This window comes from Halichoerus grypus, chromosome 8, assembly GCF_964656455.1.
Source record: "Halichoerus grypus chromosome 8, mHalGry1.hap1.1, whole genome shotgun sequence".
Lineage (NCBI taxonomy): Eukaryota > Metazoa > Chordata > Mammalia > Carnivora > Phocidae > Halichoerus > Halichoerus grypus.
In genome coordinates this window covers 206,736-226,679 of record NC_135719.1, presented here as the reverse complement: position 1 = coordinate 226,679, position 19,944 = coordinate 206,736, and the positions used below count along the sequence as shown (strand labels likewise).

The 19,944-nt window shown below is 42.6% G+C and overlaps 1 protein-coding gene across 6 annotated transcripts in view; it reads left to right on the top strand.

Moving 5' to 3' along the window:
* The window catches only part of CHRNA5 (cholinergic receptor nicotinic alpha 5 subunit), a 54,329-nt gene that overhangs the window by 8,054 nt on the left and 26,331 nt on the right, over nucleotides 1-19,944 (top strand). The window contains exon 1 of one of the 6 annotated variants that reach the window (XM_078078780.1): nucleotides 2,489-2,819. The exons of the other annotated variants lie outside the window; for them this stretch is intronic. The gene's annotated coding sequence lies outside the window, so the exon portion shown is untranslated. Of the gene's footprint in view, nucleotides 1-2,488; nucleotides 2,820-19,944 lie in introns of those variants that run through there. 6 annotated transcript variants of the gene reach the window in all.

Below are 19,944 nucleotides of genomic sequence, written 5' to 3'. Positions count from 1 at the left end.
CAGTGTGTCATTTAAATCCTTTATTTCCTTGTTGATCTTTTGCTTAGATGATCTGTCCATTTCAGTGAGGGGGGTGTTAAAGTCCCCCACTATTATTGTATTATTGTCAATGTGTTTCTTTGATTTTGTTATTAATTGGCTTATATAATTGGCTGCTCCCATGTTAGGGGCATAGATATTTACAATTGTTAGATCTTCTTGTTGGATAGGTCCTTTAAGTATGATAGATAGAGTGTTCTTCCTCATCTCTTATTACAGTCTTTGGTTTAAAACCTAATTTGTCTGATATAAGCATTGCCACCCCAGCTTTCTTTTGATGTCCATTAGCATGGTAAATGGTTTTCCACCCCCTCATTTTAAATCTGGAGGTGTCTTTGGGTCTAAAATGAGTCTTTTGCAGATAGCATTATCTATGGGTCTTGTTTTTTTTATCCAGTCTGATACCCTGTGTCTTTTGATTGGGGCACTTAGCCCATTTACATTCAGGGTAACTATTGAAAGATATGAATTTAGTGCCATTGTATTGCCTGTAAGGTGAGTGTTACTGTATATTGTCTGTGTTCCTTTCTGGTCTATGTTACTTTTAGGCTCTGTCTTTGCTTAGAGGACCTCTTCCAATATTTCTTGTAGGGCTAGTTTGGTGTTCGTAAATTCTTTTAGTTTTTGTTTGTCCTGGAAGCTTTTTATCTCTCCTTCTAGTTTCAATGACAACCTAGCTGGATACAGTATTCTTGGCTGCATATTTTTCTCGTTTAGTGTTCTGAATATATCATGCCAGTCCTTTCTGGCCTGCCAGGTCTCTGTTGGTAGGTCTGTTCCAATCTAATGTTTCTACCATTGTAGGTTAGAGACCTCTTGTCCTGAGCTGCTTTCAGGATTTTCTCTTTGTGTCTGAGACTTGTAAGTTTGACCATTAGATGTCGGGGTGTTGACCTATTTTTATTAATTTTGAGGGGCGTGCTCTGTCCCTCCTGCATTTTGATGCCTGTTTCCTTCCCCAAATTAGGGAAGTTTTCTGCTATAATTTGCTCCAATATACCTTCTGCCCCCCTCTCTCTTTCTTCTTCTTCTGGGATCCCAATTATTCTAATATTGTTTTGTGTTATGTTATCACTTATCTCTCGAATTCTCCCCTCGTGATCCAGTAGTTTGTCTCTTTTTCTCACCTTCTTTATTCTCCATCATTTGCTCTTCTATATCACTAATTCTCTCTTCTGCCTCATTTATCCTAGCAGTTAGAGCCTCCATTTTTTTATTGCACTTCATTAATAGCCTTTTTTATTTCGACTTGGTTAGATTTTAGTTCTTTTATTTCTCCAGAAAGGGTTCTCTAGTATCTTCTATGCTTTTTTTTCAAGCCCAGCTAGTATCTTTATAATCGTCATTATGAACTCTAGTTCCAACATCTTACTAATGTCTGTATTGATTAGGTCCCTGGCAGTCAGTACTGCCTCTTGTTCTTTTTTTTGAGGTGAGTTTTTCCATCTTGTCATTTTGTCCAGAGGAGAATAGATGAATGAGAGAACAAAATGCTAAAAGGGTAAGAAAAACCCCAGAAAAATATACACTAAACAAATCAGAAGAGACCCGAAACTGGGGGCGGGGGGAAAGAAAGGGAAAAAAAAAAAAAAAGAAGAAGAATACGATCAGGCTGGTGAATAGAACAGAGCCACACACTAGAAACTGCATCCCAAAACTTTCAAGAAAGAAAAACTTATATATATACAAAAATGAGGGCAAATACGATGAAGGTATAGAATATGATTGTAAAGATGAAAATTAAAAAAGAATTTAAAAAAGGAATTGATAAGAAGTTGGTTCAAAAAAGAAAGAAAAAAATTTAAAGAAAAAAAGGGAGAGAATGCGATCAGGCAGGAGACTAGAACAAAGCCATACACTAGATTTAGGGTATGTTTTGGTCTGTTAGAAGAAACTGTATGCCAAAATTTTAAAGAAAGAAAAACATATATATACCAAAAATAAGGTTAATACAATGAAGGGCTAGAATATGACTGTAAAAACGAAAATTAAAAAAGATTTTAAAAAAGGAATTAGTAAGATAAGATGTTGGTTAAAAAAGGAAAGAAGAAAAATTTTTTAAAAATAGAAAAAGAAAAATTAAAAGAAAATTTAAAAAAATTAACTTTGAAAGACTAAAGAATCATGGGAAAAAAGCCATGGATTCTATATGCAGTATTCCCCTAGAGCTGGAGTTCTGCCGTTCTCATTGATCGGTAAACTTGGTCTTGGCTGGCGGTTCTCGCTGATCTTCTGGGGGAGGGGCATGTTGCTGTGGTTCCCAAATGTCTTTGCCGGAGGCGGAATTGCCCCGCCCTTGCCGGTCCCGGCTAAGTAATCTGCTCGGGTTTGCTCTCAGGAGCTTTTGTTCCCTGCAAGCTTTCTGTACAGCTTCGGAGGATGAGAGCGAAAATGGTGGCCTCCCAATCTCTGGCCCGGAGGAGCTGAGAACTCGGGGGCCCCGCTCCTCAGTGCGCCCCCAGAGAAAAGCAGTCAATCACTCCCGTCTCCCCGGTCTCTGGCCGCACTTTGTGCTCACCCCCTGTGACCGAGCGTTTCTATCTCCGGCCCACAACCCCGTTTGGAGTCTCCAAACCCAGCAGATTCCTGGGGTGCGCTCCTGCGCCACTCCTCCTGGGGGAGTACCCCCGGATCTGCCGCTTGTTGGGCCCCTGTTCCAAGAGCAGTGGCCCGACTGTGCGGCAGATCACGGTTTATGGGAACCCCGAGCTGAGAGCCCGCTCCTCGGCTCCGTCTTTGCAGCTGGCTTCTCCGCTCCGATACCTGGGAGCTCTGCCATGGTTTGTTGGATTTTAAACTATGCTTGCATGCCTGGAATAAATCCCACTAGATCACGTCAAGTGATCCTTTTAGTGTGTTGGTGATTTGGTTTGCTAATCTATAGTTGAGGATTATTGCATCTGTGTTTATCAGGGATATTGGCCCATAATTCTCTTTTCTGTAGCATCCTTGTCTGGTTTTTGGTTTCAGGCTAATGTTGGCCTCATAGAATGAGTTCGAAAGTGTTTCTTTCTCTTCTATTTTTTGGAAGAATTTGAAAGTTTGAGAAGGATTGATAACAATTCTTTGAATGTTTGGTAGGATTCACCAGTGAAGCCATCTGGGCCTGGATTTTTCTTTTCTGGGAAGTTTTAAATTACTGATTCAATCTTCTTACTAGTTATCAGTCTGTTCAGATTTTCTGTTTCACCATGATTCAGTCTCCATAGGTTGTATGTTCCTAGGAATTTATCTATTCGGGTTGCCCAGTTTGTTGGCATATAACTGTTTGCAGTAGTCTTTTATGAGCCTTTGTATTTCTGTGGTATCATTTGTAACATTTCCTGTTTCCGTTCTGATTTTATTTATTTGGGTCCTCTTTTCTTCTTGATAAGTCTGGCTAAACGTTTGTCAGTTTTGCTTATCTTTCAGGGAATCAGTCTTAGTTTCATTGATCTTTATTTTATTTTTTAGTCTCTTTTCATTTATTTTTTCTCTGATCTTCATTATTTCCTTCCTTCTAACTTTAGGCTTTGTTCATCTTTTTCTGGCTCCTTGAAGTATAAAGTTAATGTTGTTTGAGACTTTTCTTGTTTCTTGAGGTAGACATTTATAGCTATGAACTTCCCTCTTAAAACTGTTTTTGCTGCATCCCACAAATTTTGGTATTTATATTTCCATTTTCATTTGTCTCAGCATTTTTTGATTTCTCTTTTGATTGCTTCTTCAACCCATTAGCTGTTTGATAGCATGCTGTTTAATCTCCACATATTTGTGAATTTTCCAGTTTTACTCATGTAATTAATTTCTAGTTTCACGCTGTTGTGGTCAGAAAAGATTCTTGACATGATTTTAATCCTCTTAAATTTATTAAGACTTGATTTGTGGCCTACCATATGATCTATCCTGGAAGAATATGTATTCAATTGCTTTGGGCAGAATGTTCTGTACATATCTAGGTCCGTCTGGTCTAATGTGTCCTTTAATGCTGACATTTCCCTGTTGATTTTCTGTCTAGATGATCTATCCATTTATGTAAGTGAGGTATTCAAATCCCTTACTATCATTGTATTGTTATCTATTTCTCCTTTTAGATCTGTTAATATTTGCTTTATATATTTAGGTCCTCCCAAGTTGGGTGAATAAATATTAACAAATATTACATCCTTTTTTGGGGGATTGTCCTCTTTATCATTATCTAACAACGTATTTGTCTTTTTAAAAATTTTTGTTTACTTATTTATTTAAAGTACACTCTATGCCCAACATGGGGCTCGAACTCCCAACCCCAAGATCAAGAGTCACAGGCCCCCCCGCCTGAGCCAGCCAAGCACCCCCGTATTTGTCTTTTATTAGTCTTTGTTTAAAGGCTGATAGAAGTATAACTGCTGCAAGTGTTTTTGGTTTCTGTTTTCATGGCATCTTTTCCATCCCTCACTCTCAGTCTGTGTGTCCTTACATCTAAAGTGAGTCTCTTGCAGACAGCACATAGATGGGTCTTTTGTTTTTAAATCCATGCAGCCACTCTGTCTTTTGATTAGAGAATTTAATCCATTTGCATTTAAAGTAGTTATTGATAGGTATGTACTAATTGCCATTTTGTTAATTGCTTACTGATTGTTTTTGTAGTTCCTGTCTTTTCTTGTTCTCTTCCTTTGTGGTTTGATGATTTTCTTTAGTAGTATATTTATATTCCTTTCTCTTTATCTTTTTTGTATTTATAATCTGTTTTTGCTTTGTGACTACCATGAGGCTTACATGTAACAACTTATGTCTTTAACAATCTATTTTAAATTGATAACTTAAGTTTGATCCCATTCAAAAACTCAACATTTTTACTCTTTGACCCATTTTATGCTTTTGATGTCATATTTTGCATTTTTTTAATCTTCAGTATCTCTTAACTAATTATTGTAAACAGTTATTTTTACTACTTTTGTCTTTTAGCTTTCATACTAACTTTGTAAGTGATTGACTACTTTTACTATATATTTACCTTTCCAATGAGATTTATTCTTTCATATATTTTCTGTTATTAATTAGTGCTCTTTCTTTTCAGCTTAAAGAAGTCCCTTTAACATTTCTTATAAGGCCAGTATTGTGGTCATGAACTCTTTTAGCTTTTGCTTGTCAGAAAAACCATTTTTCTCTCCTTCAGTTTTGAATGATAACTCTCCTGGATGGAGTATTCGTGGTTGGAAAATGTTCCCTTTCTGCACTTTGAATATATCATGCCACTCTCTTTGGCCTGCCAAAGTTTCTGCTGAAAAATCTGCTGATAGCCTTATGGGGGTTCACTTGTATATAAGTTGTTTTCTCTTGCTGCTTTTAATATTTTCTCCTTATTTTTAACTACTGACATTTTAATTATAATGTATCTTGGTGTGGATCTCTTTGGGTCCTGTTTGGGACTCTCTGGGCTTTCTGAATCAGGATGTCTGTTTCCTTCCCCAGGTTAGGGACATTTTCCACCACATTTGTTTGTTGGTTTGTTTGTTTAAGGATTTTATTATTTATTTATTTGAGAGCGAGATCCCAGGATCCCGAGACCATGACCTGAGCTTAACTGACTGAGCCACCCAGGCACCCCTATTTGTTTATTTTTAAAGATTTATTTACTTATTTTAGAGAGGGGTGGAAGGACAGAGAGTCTTAAGCAGACTCCATGCTGAGCACAGAGCCCAAGGCAGGGCTCAATCCCACAGCCCAGAGATCATGACCTGATCCAAAACCAAGAGCCAGAGGTTTAACTGACTGCACCACCCAGGTACCCCTCTGCCATTATGTTTTAAATAGATTTCCACCTCTCTCTCTTTCTCCGCTCTTTCTGGGACCCCTGTGATGTGTTAGTCCATTTGATGTTGTCCCATAGGTCTCTTAACTTATCTTCACTTTTTAAAAATTCTTTTTTCTTTTTGCTGCTCTGTTTGGGTCAGTTCCATTGCCTTGTCTTCAAGTTGATGGATCTGCTCTTCTCCTTCATCTCGTCAGCTGTTGAACTCCTGTCTCTTTCAGTCGAGTTACTGTATTCTTCACTCTGTGACTTCTGTTTGGTACCTTCATGTATTTTCTAAATCTTTGTGGAAGTTCTTGCTGTGTTCATTCATTCTTCTCTCCAGTCTGGTGAGCATATTTATGACCATTACTTTGAATTCTTTTTCAGGTAAATTACTTATCTTCATTTTATAAAGGTTTTTTCCTGAGGTTTTTATCTTGTTCTTTCCTTTGAAACATATTCCCCTCTTTCTTCATTTAGCTTGAATCTGTGTTGGTTTCTGTAGTTGAAACAAACATCTCTCCTGGCCTTTAAGGAGTGGCCTGTGTAGAAGGCAAAACTTGTCATTCAACCCTGCCCCAGTTCTTTCCCCCCCCCCCTTTTTTTTTTATTGTGTTAATCACCATACATTACATCATTAGTTTTTGATGTAGTGTTCCATGATTCATTGTTTGCGTATAACACCCAGTGCTCCATGCAGAACATGCCCTCTTTAATACCCATCACCAGGCTAACCCATCCTCCCACCCCCCTCCCCTCTAGAACCCTCAGTTTGTTTTTCAGAGTCCATCATCTCTCATGGTTCGTCTCCCCCTCTGATTTCCCCCCCTTCATTCTTCCCCTCCTGCTATCTTCTTCTTCTTCTCCTTCTTCTCCTTCTTCTTCTTCTTCTTCCTCTTCTTCTTCTTCTTCTTCTTCTTTTTTTTAACATATAATGCATTATTTGTTTCAGAGGTACAGATCTGAGATTCAACAGTCTTACACAATTCGAAGCGCTCACCATAGCACATACCCTCCCCAATGTCTATCACCCAGTCACCCCATCCCTCCCGCCCCCACCGTTCCAGCAACCCTCAGTTTGTTTCCTGAGATTAAGAATTCCTCATATCAGTGAGGTCATATGATACATGTCTTTCTCTGTTTGACTTATTTCACTCAGCATAACACCCTCAAGTTCCATCCACGCCGTTGCAAATAGCAAGATGTCATTCCTTTTGATGGCTGCATAATATTCCATTGTATATATATACCACATCTTCTTTATCCATTCATCTGTCGATGGACATCTTGGCTCTTTCCACAGTTTGGCTATTGTGGACATTGCTGCTATAAACATCAGGGTGCACGTACCCCTTCGGATCCCTACATTTGTATATTTGCCTGCCCCAGTTCTTTATTGTCTCTCAAACCTCTGTGCACGTCCAAGCAGCCTGTTATATTTTTAATAGCTTCTGGTAGGTGAGGATATGCCAAGACCTGTCAGAATACCTAAGATAGGATCTTAGTACCTGGATTCAGGGTGTTTGTAGCCAGACCCTCAGGTAGCTGCTTTTATTATTCATTCATTCATTCATTCATTCAAAGTAGGCTCTATGCTCAGCATGGGGCTGGAACTCACGATCCCAAGATCAAGAGTCCCATGCTCTACTGACTGAGCCAGCCATGTGCCCCCAGGTGGCAGCTTTTAAAAGCATGCTAACCTAGGGGCACCTGGGTGGCTCAGCCGGTTGAGCATCTGACTCTTGGTTTCAACTCAGGTCATGATCTTGGGGTTGTGAGATTGGGCCCTGCATCGGGCTCCACGCTTGGCAGGAAGTCTGCTTGAGATTCTCTCTCCCTCTCCCTCTGCCCCTCCTCCGCTCCCGTTCTCTCTCTAAAATAAATAAATAAATCTTAATAAAAGCACGCTAATATATACAGTCCTGTGGGACCACAAGAGAATGCCCTGCTGGCCAGGTGATCTGGCTGTATCCCCTGGGTGTCAGTTGCAAAAACCGGGGCTCCAGACCAGTGTATAAGCCCTTTCCTGGGAGATACTGGACAGTTGGAGCAAGGCAGAGGGAGAGCACCAAGATGGTGTCCGCAGCCTGTGTTCGTTGAGAGCATCCATGGTCCCCTACGTGTATGCCAAACCTGAAGCCTGCCCTTTAGGGCAAAGCTCCAGGAGAAGCAGAGAGGCTGCCTTCACAGAAAGACTAGGCCAGGGGTGTGTGTGTGTGTGTGTCTGTCTGTCTCAGTCTGCTGTCTGGGCAGTGCCCTGGGGGTGGCAGCCTGACAAGAACTGTCTCTTCAATTGCCACAGTCCCATGGGACCCAGGAATGCAACACCCTCCACCACTCCCCCAGCCACCCCCAGAGCCCTATCATCAAGGGGCATCCTCTGGGCACAGCTGCAAAAACTGGGACACCAGATGTAAAAACCAGGGCACTAGTCATGTGTAAAGCCTCCTTTCAGGAGACCCTGGTCCTCTGGAGTGTGACAGAGGGAGAGAGCAAAGATAGTGCCTCCCCTCTAGGTCTCTGGAAAAGTTCACAGTCAGTCCCTAGATGAGAGTTTAATCAGAAATCTGCCCTTGAGGCCAGAGCCATGATGATTGGCTAGTAGGCCTCCCCAGAAAGACTGAGCTCCTGGGTCAGGTGCCTCTTGCTGTGCCCTGGGGGTGGGGGTGAGAACTCTTTCTCTGGGGGATAGAGTCCTGTGGAACCCACCAGCACAAGCCCCCCTGGCTGCCAGTGCTAGGTGATGAAGAGATGTCCCTTGTCAGCAGCTGCAAAAGTCAGGGTGGCAGACGGGTGTGAGCCCCTTTTTGGGTGGCACCAATTGTTACTGTCCCATGGAACCAGGAACGCAAGCTCCACTGGCTTTAGAGCCGGGCAATCTAGAAGCATCCCCTGGGTGGCAGCCACAAAAGTCAGGAGACCAGATGTATGTTCAAGTGGGAGTACCGGTGCTCTGGATCACAACACCAGGAGAGCTTGAAGATGGCACCCAGCAGTCTCCCTCCCTGGAGAGAGTTCCCGTAGATGCCCAGGGTGTGTTACGTCAAATGCCTACCCCTCAGGCCAACGCTTTCAGCTGGCAAGGCTTCCTCACTTTAAGTCTGGGTGATGGACTACCTCTGAGCTGGGCTAGGTAAGTCTGCGTGTGTAAGCCCTGTTAAGAGTCATCTTCCAGATTGTTACAATCTCTTGGGTCTCAGGACGGGAGCCCTCTTGGTTTTCAAAGTTAGATGTTTTAGGGGCTCATTTCTCAGCTGCAGGTTCTAAATGTTAAGGTGCTTGATGTGGGGTTTGAACCTTTGCTCTTTGGGGGCAGCCCTGGGTTTTGAGTTTTCTCCCGGTTCTGGGTCGCTCTGTGGGGCTGGGGTTCCTGGCCCGTCCCGCCTGCTCTGATGTGCTGTGGTGTTCTTCTCATTTGTCTGATGTGTAGTCATACCTCAGCCAGCCTTTAGGTTTCTTTAGGAGGAAATTGTCCCATATGTAGTTGTAGACTCAGTGTGTGTGCGGGAGGAGGTGAGTTCCGGGTCTTCCTCCATCATTATCTTGAGCTACCCAGACACCCGTACATCACTGTCTCAAACTGGAACCCCACAGCATGAACTTTTGATACTATTTTATTTCTTTTTATTTTATGATCAACAGTGTCTATATGGAATTGGGCAAAACTTTCTCTAAGTCAGGATCTCTCAACCCCTGACTTTGGGGCTGGATAATTCTTTGTTATGGGAGACTGTCCTGTGTGTTGTACATTGTTTGGCAGCAATCTATCCACCTCCCAAAAACTGTCTCCAGATAGTCAGATGTGCCTTAAGGGACAACATTGTTCTCCTCACCCCTGCCCCTGGAGAGTCACTGCCGGAAGTCTTGCAGACTGCGGCTTCCTGAACGGTGTGCACTGGAATCTGCAGGGGTGTTGAGAGCTTTATGGTATCAAATTCAGACCGCGAGCTCTCTGCATTTCCTTGATCTGCTGATGCTCAACTGTCTTTTGTGTGTGAGTGTCTCCTCTCCTTGAGAACTATTGACGGGACTTAAATTTAACACCCCTGCAGATTCCAGTGCACACCGTTCAGGAAGCCGCAGTCTGCAAGACTTCCGGCAGTGACTCTCCAGGGGCAGGGGTGAGGAGAACAATGTCCCGCGGTGGGAGGCAGGCCCGAGATTCCGCGTTTCTGACAGGTGCTCAGGGGACGCGGATGCCGCCGGTCCGAGCTCCGCATTGAACTGCAGGCTTGTAGATGTCTGCCCATTCATATCAATTGGGTGAATTTTCAAGAGGATCCAATGGCAATAATTACGGAAATAATAGTGAAATTTGAGTGAACTGTAGCCGGAATGTCGTAAGACTGATGGAAACTAAAACAAGCTCTGTCCCTCCATCCTCACAAATTGCAGCTTCCTTTACTTTTCTGCGTGTCCTTCCAACCCTCAGCGTTCATTCACAATCAGACAACTCTGAGGACGAAGTCTGCAAGAATCTTACCAAGTTCATCCAGACTGTCGAAACCGAGGCAACTTTGTGTCCCAGCAGGTGTTTTGAGTTAGGATGCTCTGCGTGTACTAGCTCAGAAGAGCCATCTTTGCCCGCTGAGAGCTTTATGGTATCAAATTCAGACCGCGAGCTCTCTGCATTTCCTTGATCTGCTGATGCTCAACTGTCTTTTGTGTGTGAGTGTCTCCTCTCCTTGAGAACTATTGACGGGACTTAAATTTAACACTGCCGAAGGTCATTTTCTTACTGCAAGTGTTCTGAGAGTCAGGGAAATATGTTAAGTTAGGGTTATCAAAGCTTATCACTTACAGAGAAACTTTATCCTATACTTCTGTTCTAAGAATCAATAGAACATGTAATGAAAATCCTGGAGTGAAAAAATTCCTCTACATTTCATCTGTAATCTTTAAAATAATGACTGATAAGCGGACTCATTTGTCACATTGAGAATGTTGGACACAGAACACATTTCTTCTCATCTGCAAAATAATTGATTACGTTCACTGCTTGATCTTGCTATTGCTTAAAATAACCCTCTGAGAACTGCTGCAAAGAAGATTCTTTTAAAAAAAGGAATACAAGTCACTTTCTGTTAAATTAAACACTATAAGGAGACTTGGAAAAGTGGATTAACTGCCCCAGTAATGCCTTAGTCCTGAACTGGGGATGCATAATACATTGTATGTCACTTCTACAAGCCTCTTTAGGGGCATTATCTTATTTCATCCTTGTGGCAGCCTGTGAAGAAGAAAGGGGGGCTCTTGGCGGTAGCCAGCAACATTTAAAACACGTATATCCTTGACTCAGCAGTTCTAAGAAGTCAGTGCCGTAGAAATCCTTGTATAAGTGTGGAAAAATAGATGTACAAGGATGCAGACACTGCATTTTCCCCATTGTAGCATGGTTAGAAATAACCCAGAATTGAAGACTGTATGAACGCCCATCAATGGTAAAAGCTTAAATTTTAATAGACTCATAACACACAGCGCTTTGCAGCTTGTGAAAGAAGAGCGGGGAAGGATAGGTTTATACTGACGTATAGTATTGAATGAAAACAGCAGGTCACAGAACTTAAAAAGAGGAAAACATTTGCTCTTTGTGTGCGTGTGTATTTAAAAATGTCTACGCATCAAACTTCACAGCGGTTAGCTTTGGAGGAAGGGAGACGGGGAGGAGGAGAATTCCTACTCATTATGTGCTTCTGGTCTGAATCTTGGCAATGATCATATATTACTTTTGTAATTAAAGTATTATTTTGAGAAAAAACAAAAATGAACCTGGGTCCTAGTTCTGCCTCTGCTACTTAGGTTAGACCAGTGGTTCTCAACCCGGGGTAGTTTTGCAACACCCTTCCCCACCCCCCGGGACATTTGGCAATGACTGGGGACATTTTAGTTGTCACGTTGTGGGGAGGGTGTGTGCAGTGGGTAGAAGCCAGGGATGATGCCAGACCTGTAGTGCACAGGACAGCCCCCCCGTAAGAAAGACTGAGCCCCAAATGTCAGTGGCGCTGAGTCAAGAACTCCTGGGTCACACTCCAGGGTAGCCGCCGTGTTCAAATAGCAGGTTGTGCATCTTACAGGATCAGGAACTGCCGTTCACAGTGTGAGGTGGTCTCTGACACCATAGAACTTTATAATTATGATATGATGGAAAGTAAATATGCAAATGTGTGCCCCAGGAAGCAGGCACCGGTGTTTTCTCCTGTACCATTAGCCCCTAGCACAGAGGCTGGCGCATTAAGCAGCCACTCAGTGTTTGTTGAGCGACTGAAGGAATTTAACTAGAGAGCCCACGTTAGGTTCTAATATACCCAGGTTGGAGCAGATGCTGAAGATTTAAGAATTTATGGAAGAAACCTAAAATTATAGCAGGTGTTGTCTGTTAATTTATCTTAAGCTGAGGATTGACACAAGACTGCTAATACTCACATTTAGCTTTAGAACACCTTGGTTCACTTTTTGATAAGAAAATCATGTTTCTTCATGGAAGAATGCTAATAAAGGACACTGTTGCATCTTATCTTCCTAAAATTGGTTTTTAAAATCCTTAGCTATATTTTTGGCTGTGGAGAAGACTTTTAAAAACAACATCTTGTTTTTATCTATTTTTTAAATTTTTTATTTATTTTTAAATAATTCCCACACCCATTGTGGGGCTTGAACTCACAATCCCGAGATCAAGAGTTGCATGCTCTACGGACTGAGCCAGCCGGGCGCCCCTTAAAAAAACATATGAAGCTACTGTTGGCACTGCGTGACCTAGTAAATAACGTACGTTATATTTCACCTTATCTGTGTAGCAGCGAGGCGGCAAAGCAGAAGGTATTCTTACTAATGTTTTATAATGGAAAAACTCAAATATACACAAAAATATTTAAGAATAATGGATTGATGAGTTTTTTGCCATACACTTAACAATTATTGATATTTTGCCAATAATACCCTTAATTGTGTAGATTAGAAATTGTGGCATTTGAAGTTAACATTAACACCCAATTAGTGTCAGGTGCTCAGATTAAGGTTCTCAGCTTTGTAGTTCTGTGTCCTATTCATCATCCTAAAAAATAAGGAGCAAGTTTACATTTTTTTGAAAATATGTGTTTTCACTAAGTAACTTGAAAGTGAAATTTTTTTGGTAAGAGCTTCTCCTAATTCCTCCCAACTTGAGACAATCCTGGAGTGATGATATTCAGAGTTAACTGAATTTGTAAAACCCCAATTTAAATCCTTCAAAATCTTCTTGGCATTATCCGTATTTGTATCTTTGAGGTATTCAATTTCATTTTCTCCTTGCTAGTTGTAATCTTTACTTCTGAAGGATTGTCCCATTTGTATTTTGTTGCTGTTCTTACCCTATTTTAAAAATACAGTAAGAACAAGCTCCACTGCTTGGCTCCTTTTGTCTTTCTGACTCATGAGCTTCTCGTACGTTGATTTTCTAATTATTATGATTAGCGTTAGAGGGTACGGACTTGAGGAAAGCTTCTAACTGAACTGTCACTGCACTGTCGAGAGTGCCCCATGCGACAGACCCCTTCCTCCTCCTGCTTTTGCAAGGTTTCACTGCCTAGAGTCGTCTGCAGGGAGATGGTCTCTGTTGGGCTATTGGTAAAGTTTTAGGTAGAAATAGGTAGCTCTGCAGGCGGTGACTGGGGGGTCTCTAGCTTCAAGAAGCTGTATCTAGTGACTTTACTCCTTAAGAGCAAATTTGTGTAGCCCTGTGACAGTTGCTTCACAACCAATGTAAAATTCTGAATCGTTAGAGATAAATGGGCATTGTCAGATGGTGCGGACCCGTTTATTCATTCATATACTCAGCACACTGAGCCCCTCTTACGTGCCAGCATGTCGGTAGGTGCTGGGGTTATGATGAATGAGACACCCACTGCCATTAGTCTACACCATGTGGGGAGACAGACATTGATCAGATACACCCAAGACTCTATCATTGCACTGCAGGTGAGGAACACCGTTGATGCCGAGGAGCCCAGTGGAGACTTTGGGGGTGGGGAAGAGCCCTGAGGAAGTGATGCCTGACTGGGGATCTGAGGCTGAGCTGGGGCCGGGGGGAGGTGAGGGGGAGGGAGACCACCTGCGGCAGGGAAGAGGAGCACTCCTTGCTGGAGGGAACTGTGCAGTGGGTTTGAGAAGCTGAACTATCAGTATGGCTGGAGCAGAGAGCAAAGGGGACAGCCACACCAGAAGAGGCTGGGCAGCATTTGGCCTTAAGGCTTTGGTCTGTCTTCAACAAGGAGAGCTATAGGGAGTTTTAGGCAAGGGGGTACCATCGGATCTGTGTTTGGAGAGACTGCTTGGGTGTCTGCCCATAGAACCAACTGGAGGGGACTGAAAAGCCATGAGGAGCCTGCTTAGGGCAGTAGGCTTGCTCTCGCCCTGATGAGAGAAGCAGACAGCCTGTGCTAGGACGGCAGCGGTGGGGTGGGGGTAGGAAATGCATGGATTTGAGAAATATTTAGAGGTAAAACCAGCAGTTTCCTGATGGATTGGATACGCGGGTGAGGGAGAAGGTGATGTGAAAGACGATTCCTAGGTTTCAAAATTGTAACTAGGCGCGTGGTGGACCCACTCACTGCAGTGGGCGGTACTGTGAGGGGACCATTATGCGGAAGGCCAGGAATTCGGTTTTGTCTGTGTTGAGTTTGTGGTCCCTTTGCAACATCCGTATTTCACAGAGATCAGAGAATTGTGGCAAATGGAGGTTATCAGGTGATTGAACGGTGCTGAGCACTCAGCTTTGCAGCGTCCTTCCCTTGTCCCCATACTAAAATTAAGGAGCAAGGTTACATTTCTTTGAAACTACATGTGGTTGCACTATACGACTTGAATGTGAAATGTGTCTCGTCACTGAGAGATGGACCTTCGGGTGTGGAGCGAGAGGAGGGGTCTGTGTTGGAGATTCGGATTCCATACGAGCAGTCTTTCCTTAGGCCCACTTTAGTTCCAGTACCCTTGGAAATGACCTTTTGGGGATTCTCTGTGATAAATACATGGAGAACCAGAGTAGAATTTCTAGGATCTCCATTGCTGAGTGCAATTTTACAAGCCTCCCCCAAAATTTCTGAAAGTAATTGTTGGGTACCTTCAAATGGAAAATCTCTGCAAAAGCAGAGTTAGGAAATGTCCGTGCTGGCGGTTTCTGAAAGACCATCTGTGGGACTGGCGTTTCTGAAAGTGTGTCCTGAAAACTAGTGTGTCTGAGGTCTGTCAGGTGGCCAGCTCTGGAATTACGTTGTTTTGCGTACTGTTTGCAAACTAGAAATGTCATCTTAGTTATGTTTTTTTTACCCCTTTGGAAGTCCCATTGTGTTCTTAATATTTGCCTTCGTAAGGAATGTGCGTGGAATGAATTGAGTGTCTTAGCTGACATGTTAATGGTGCAGAGTTCAGCTAGACCTCCCATGATTTAAGGGTTATTATTGACATTGGCTTATTTTACTTTTTAATTACGTCGTGTTGCTGATAGCCCATTTTATAAAAAAGATCTGTGGCTAAAATAGTGAAAATAACGAGTAATGTACAATTCAGAACTTTGCCATAAACGTGGTGTGCGTACGGAGTCTAAGTCTGTGTGTGGCCTGATAAATCAGTGGTGATGTCACATATGCTCCCCGAAAAGGAAAGCAAAACCGTGATTATCTGGAAATCAGGTTTCACCCTCCCAGGAATCCGTTCCCCAGTGCCCCAGGGTTATTTTATTGTGAAACTTCGTCAAATAATGACAGCCCAGAATGCACTGGTGACATTTTCAAAGGACAGTGGCCTCTCTGGTGAACCAGTTATTTTCTTGGATAAATATAACACTTCACAGTATGAAATTGATGAATTTTGTTACCAAAGTCAGAGACCAAGATCCCAGAGACATCAGTCAAAGTCAAATTAATTCTATGTGACAAGATTGGGTTTAAGGTCTGCTGTAGGTAAAAAGTTTGCAAATCCAGGCACAAAATTATTCTGCGTGAAGAGAAAGCAGAAGTGACTAATAACAAAATTCTTTCATCAAATGACATGTTGGATGTCGTATTAATAGCAGGCCACGTCAGGGCTGTTACTGTCACGTGTGTGTGTTCTGGTATTTTGCTTTTTGGTCAGACAAATCCACGAATGGACAGCATGAATCATCTTCTGACTTCTTCGTGGTACATTTTGTTGTTATCAGGAAGAAGAGATGTTCATTTTAGTTAGGATTGTTTTGTGAGCTCTGGTGTGGACTGGAAGAGTGCGTGGAGCGCAGCGCTGCTGGGCGAGTGAGTGGGGTTGCCCTGGGACACCCCTCCACACGCTGTCACTCGCGGGTGGCAGCTGGTGGAGACCGTGTGCTTCCTGACCTGACTCAGTGCTGGACAGAGTAAGGAGCTGAGAATAAGAGCACATCACGGGCAGCAGGTGTCTCTCAGCCGCTGGGGGAGAAATGGGCACTGGGGGTAAGCCTGTGGTTCTCCACATTGAGACACCCTGACGCTCCAGGGGGAGGGTGCACACCCCAGCTCTTCAGCTCCTGGGATTTGAGAGAAAAATCTCCTCAGGACACTGACAGTGCCATTTTTCTGATGTAGAATGTTTGCAGGTCGCAGAGCTCACTGATAGTCGTATCCTGGATAGGCAGCGCTGGGCTTTGAGGGGCGGAATGTGCATCTTCCCCCCTTGAGGAAAAGGAGTCCAGGTCAGAAAAGGAGGGAGACAGAAGAGGTGGGGAGGGGAAATACACTGAATTAAAACAATAATTCTCAAGCAGCCACACTCTCCAGACAAGCTACAAGTTTTTTAAACTTTCCCACGACTTAATATGTGCTTTGCACACAGGCAAAGTGCTAATTTTTGGTAGATTTTAGAAATTAGTTATTAGGATAAAAGTGAAATAGTGTTTTTACTGAAGAATTGGACCTTTGCAATGAGCTGGATAGCATGATCATCTCTCACATCCAGCTTTTTTCTTCACCATGTATATTCATACAGCTAGATAGAGTCAATCATTGATTGTTCCACAAAAATACGATTCTATCGTAGTCTCTTTTGTCCCTTACCAATACCTTCATGGAAATCCCTATAAGCCTTTTGTTGTGTTTTGTCAGGTTTTTATTTGATAGGACTTATTACAAACTTCCTTTTTTGTTGTTTGATTAGATATCTTTAATGTGGGTGATAGTTTCAATTGGAGTTTAAAGAACTAATTTAAAAAAGTATTTAATTGTTAAAAAAAACCCAGATAGCATAAAATTTACCATCATAACCATTTTTTTAAAAGATTTTATTTGTTTGAGGGAGAGAGAGTGAGAGCACAAGCAAGGGGAGCGGCAGAGGGAGAGGTTCCCCACTGAGCGGGGAACCCGATGCGGGACTTCGGGTCATGACCTGAGCCAAAGGTAGATGCTTAACTGACTGAGCCCCCCAGGCGCCCCCATCATAACCATTTTTAAGTGTGTGGTTCAGTGGTGAGTGTTAAGTGTACTCACATTGTTGCACCGCACATCCTCTGGAACTTTTTTATCTTGCACTGAAGCTCTCTACCCACTGACAGAAATTCTCCCATTTCCCCCCTCCTTGCCCCCAGATCACCACATTCTACTTTATGTCTCTGTGAGTCTGACTACTTTAGATACCTCGTATAAGTAGAATCAGGCAGTATTTGTCTTTTCGTGACTGGCCTACTTCACTGAGCATAATGTCCTCAAGGCTCATCCATGTTGTGGCAGGTGTCAGAATGGCCTTCCTCTCTAAGGCCGAATGATGTTCCATTGTGCGTGTATCCCACATTGTGTCCACGTGTTCATCTGCAGATGGACATTTGGGTTGCTTCCATATCTTGACTGTGGTGTGTAATGCTGCTGTGCACATATATCTCTTCAGATCCTGCTTTCAGTTCTTTGGGAGATACACCCGGAAGTGGGATTTGTGGATGATACCATAATTCTGTTTTAATTTTTTGAGAAACCCCTGTGCTGTTTTCCACATTGCTGTATTATTTCACCTTCCCACTAACAAGGTACAAGGGTTCCAACTTCTCCACATTCTCTCCAACACATTTTTGGGTTTTTTTGTTTTGTTTTGTTTGGGATAATAGCCATCCTGATGGGTGTGGAGTGATACCTGGTGATTTTGATTTGCATTTGTCTAATGATCGATGATGTTGAACATCTTCTCACATGCTTGTTTGCCATTTTAATGTCATCTTTGGAGAAATGTCTATTCAAATGTCTATTTGCCTATTTTTTAAATTGGATTATTTTTTTGTTGTTGTTGCTGTTGAATTGTAGGAGTTTTCTCTCTATTCTAGATATTAACCCCTTACGGGACACATGATTTGTACATATTTCCTCCCATTCCATAGGTTGCCTTTTCACTCTGTTGATTGTATCCTCTGATGTAGTCTTATTTCTAAAATTTAAAAAAGGTATTTATTTTAATTGAATGAATTTGACCTGTAACATTGTATAAACTGAAGGTGTACGCGCGTTACTTTGATAGATTTCTGTGTTGTCCTGGGACTGCCAGTGTAGCAGCATTTATCACGTCATATAATTGCTGTGCAGTTCTGTTTGTGCATCATACTGTGCTTTCCGTCTCTGTGGTTATTTACTGCTTGTTACAAGTGTGTGCCCTTGAGCACTACCAATCTTACCCTCCACTGATGCAGATGAGTCTTTGAGTTAGGTATTCCCATCTGTCTGTTTTTTATTTTCTTGCTTGTGCTTTTGTTGTCATAACCAAGAAATCATCACAAAGTCCAGTGTCACAAAGCTCTTGCCCTGTGTTTTCTTCCCGGGGCTCTCTAGTTTGCGTTCTTACGTTTAAGTCTTTAATCCGTTTTTGAGTTGATTTTTGTATATGACGTGGGGTAAGTGTTCAACTTCTTTTGCGTGTGGATATCCTGTTTTCCCAACACTGTTTGTTGAAGAAACTGGCCTTCCCCCGTCGAGTGGTCTTGGCACCATTGTAAGCCTTGTAATGACTGCACCATATATGTCATGGATATGACCCGCCCTCTTTGGCTGTGTTGTTTCCAGATATTTGCTACAATGTTTACTGAGGTGACCATTCTTATAAGGATGTCCTAATGTATTGGCACTTTTATTGCTAAGGGAGTCAGGCGTGGGGTTCCCGGATGAAGGGAATATATACTTTTTGGTAAATTTTGCAAGGTTAAAATATTACAAGATTATTTTTCAAAAAGTCAGTAACACTTTACGTTTCTACTACCCATGTTTGAGAGCAACAGCATTCTTCTCTATCTGATCCTGGGACCACTGGCATCAGGAAGGGGTCTCCCAGGGGAGGGATCATATCTGTGACAAAGAAAAAAGATGTTTCTATCATTCCATATGTTAGTGCTTAACATTTAAACACATAAAGAGTCCCCTATCTCCCTCTCCATAACCTCCAGAAACCTACTGAGTAAGAGGAAAGAGGACTGACCTGAGTAACAGAGTTCTACTAACGAGCTTAACTTAAAAAGGTAGAATCAGTTGATGTGGAAAAACACGGGCTTTAGTGATTAATCTGGCTTCAAAGCCCTGTGACAAGTCGGCCTCCCAACCTTTTGCTGTGTGATCCTGGGCCGATGACAACCTCTCACAGTTTAGCCTCTTTACTCATGAAAGATGTCCGTGCATTTTACATCTGCAACTGCAAAAATGTGCAGTTGACTCTTCAGTACTCACGTGCTGTCTCTGCTCGCTTGGGCTGTGATAACAACGTGCGACAGACAGGATGGCTTAGAAACAACAGAAACTTATTTCTCACACTTGGGAGGCTGGAAGTCTGAGATGAGGGTCCACCACAATCGGGGAAGGGCCCTCTTCCCGGCCTGAGGCTCCTTGTCTCCTCACAGGGCAGGAGCTCTGTCTGCAGACTTTTTAATAAGGCGCTAATTCTGTTCATGGGAGCTCCATGCTCATGACTCAGGCCGCTCTCAAAGGCCTACCTACTAATTCCGTCACCTTGGGGGTTAGGATTTCAATATGAATTTTAGGGGAACACAGACATTCAGACCATAGCCAATGTCATTTTCTATTTATTAAAATAGTTCTCGAAAATAGACTGTTAATAAAGACAAAACTGTGGAGACGGTTAAAAGATCAGTGGTTGCCAGGGCTTGTGGTGGGCGGGGGGGAGCGATGAATGGGCAGTGGAAGACTCAG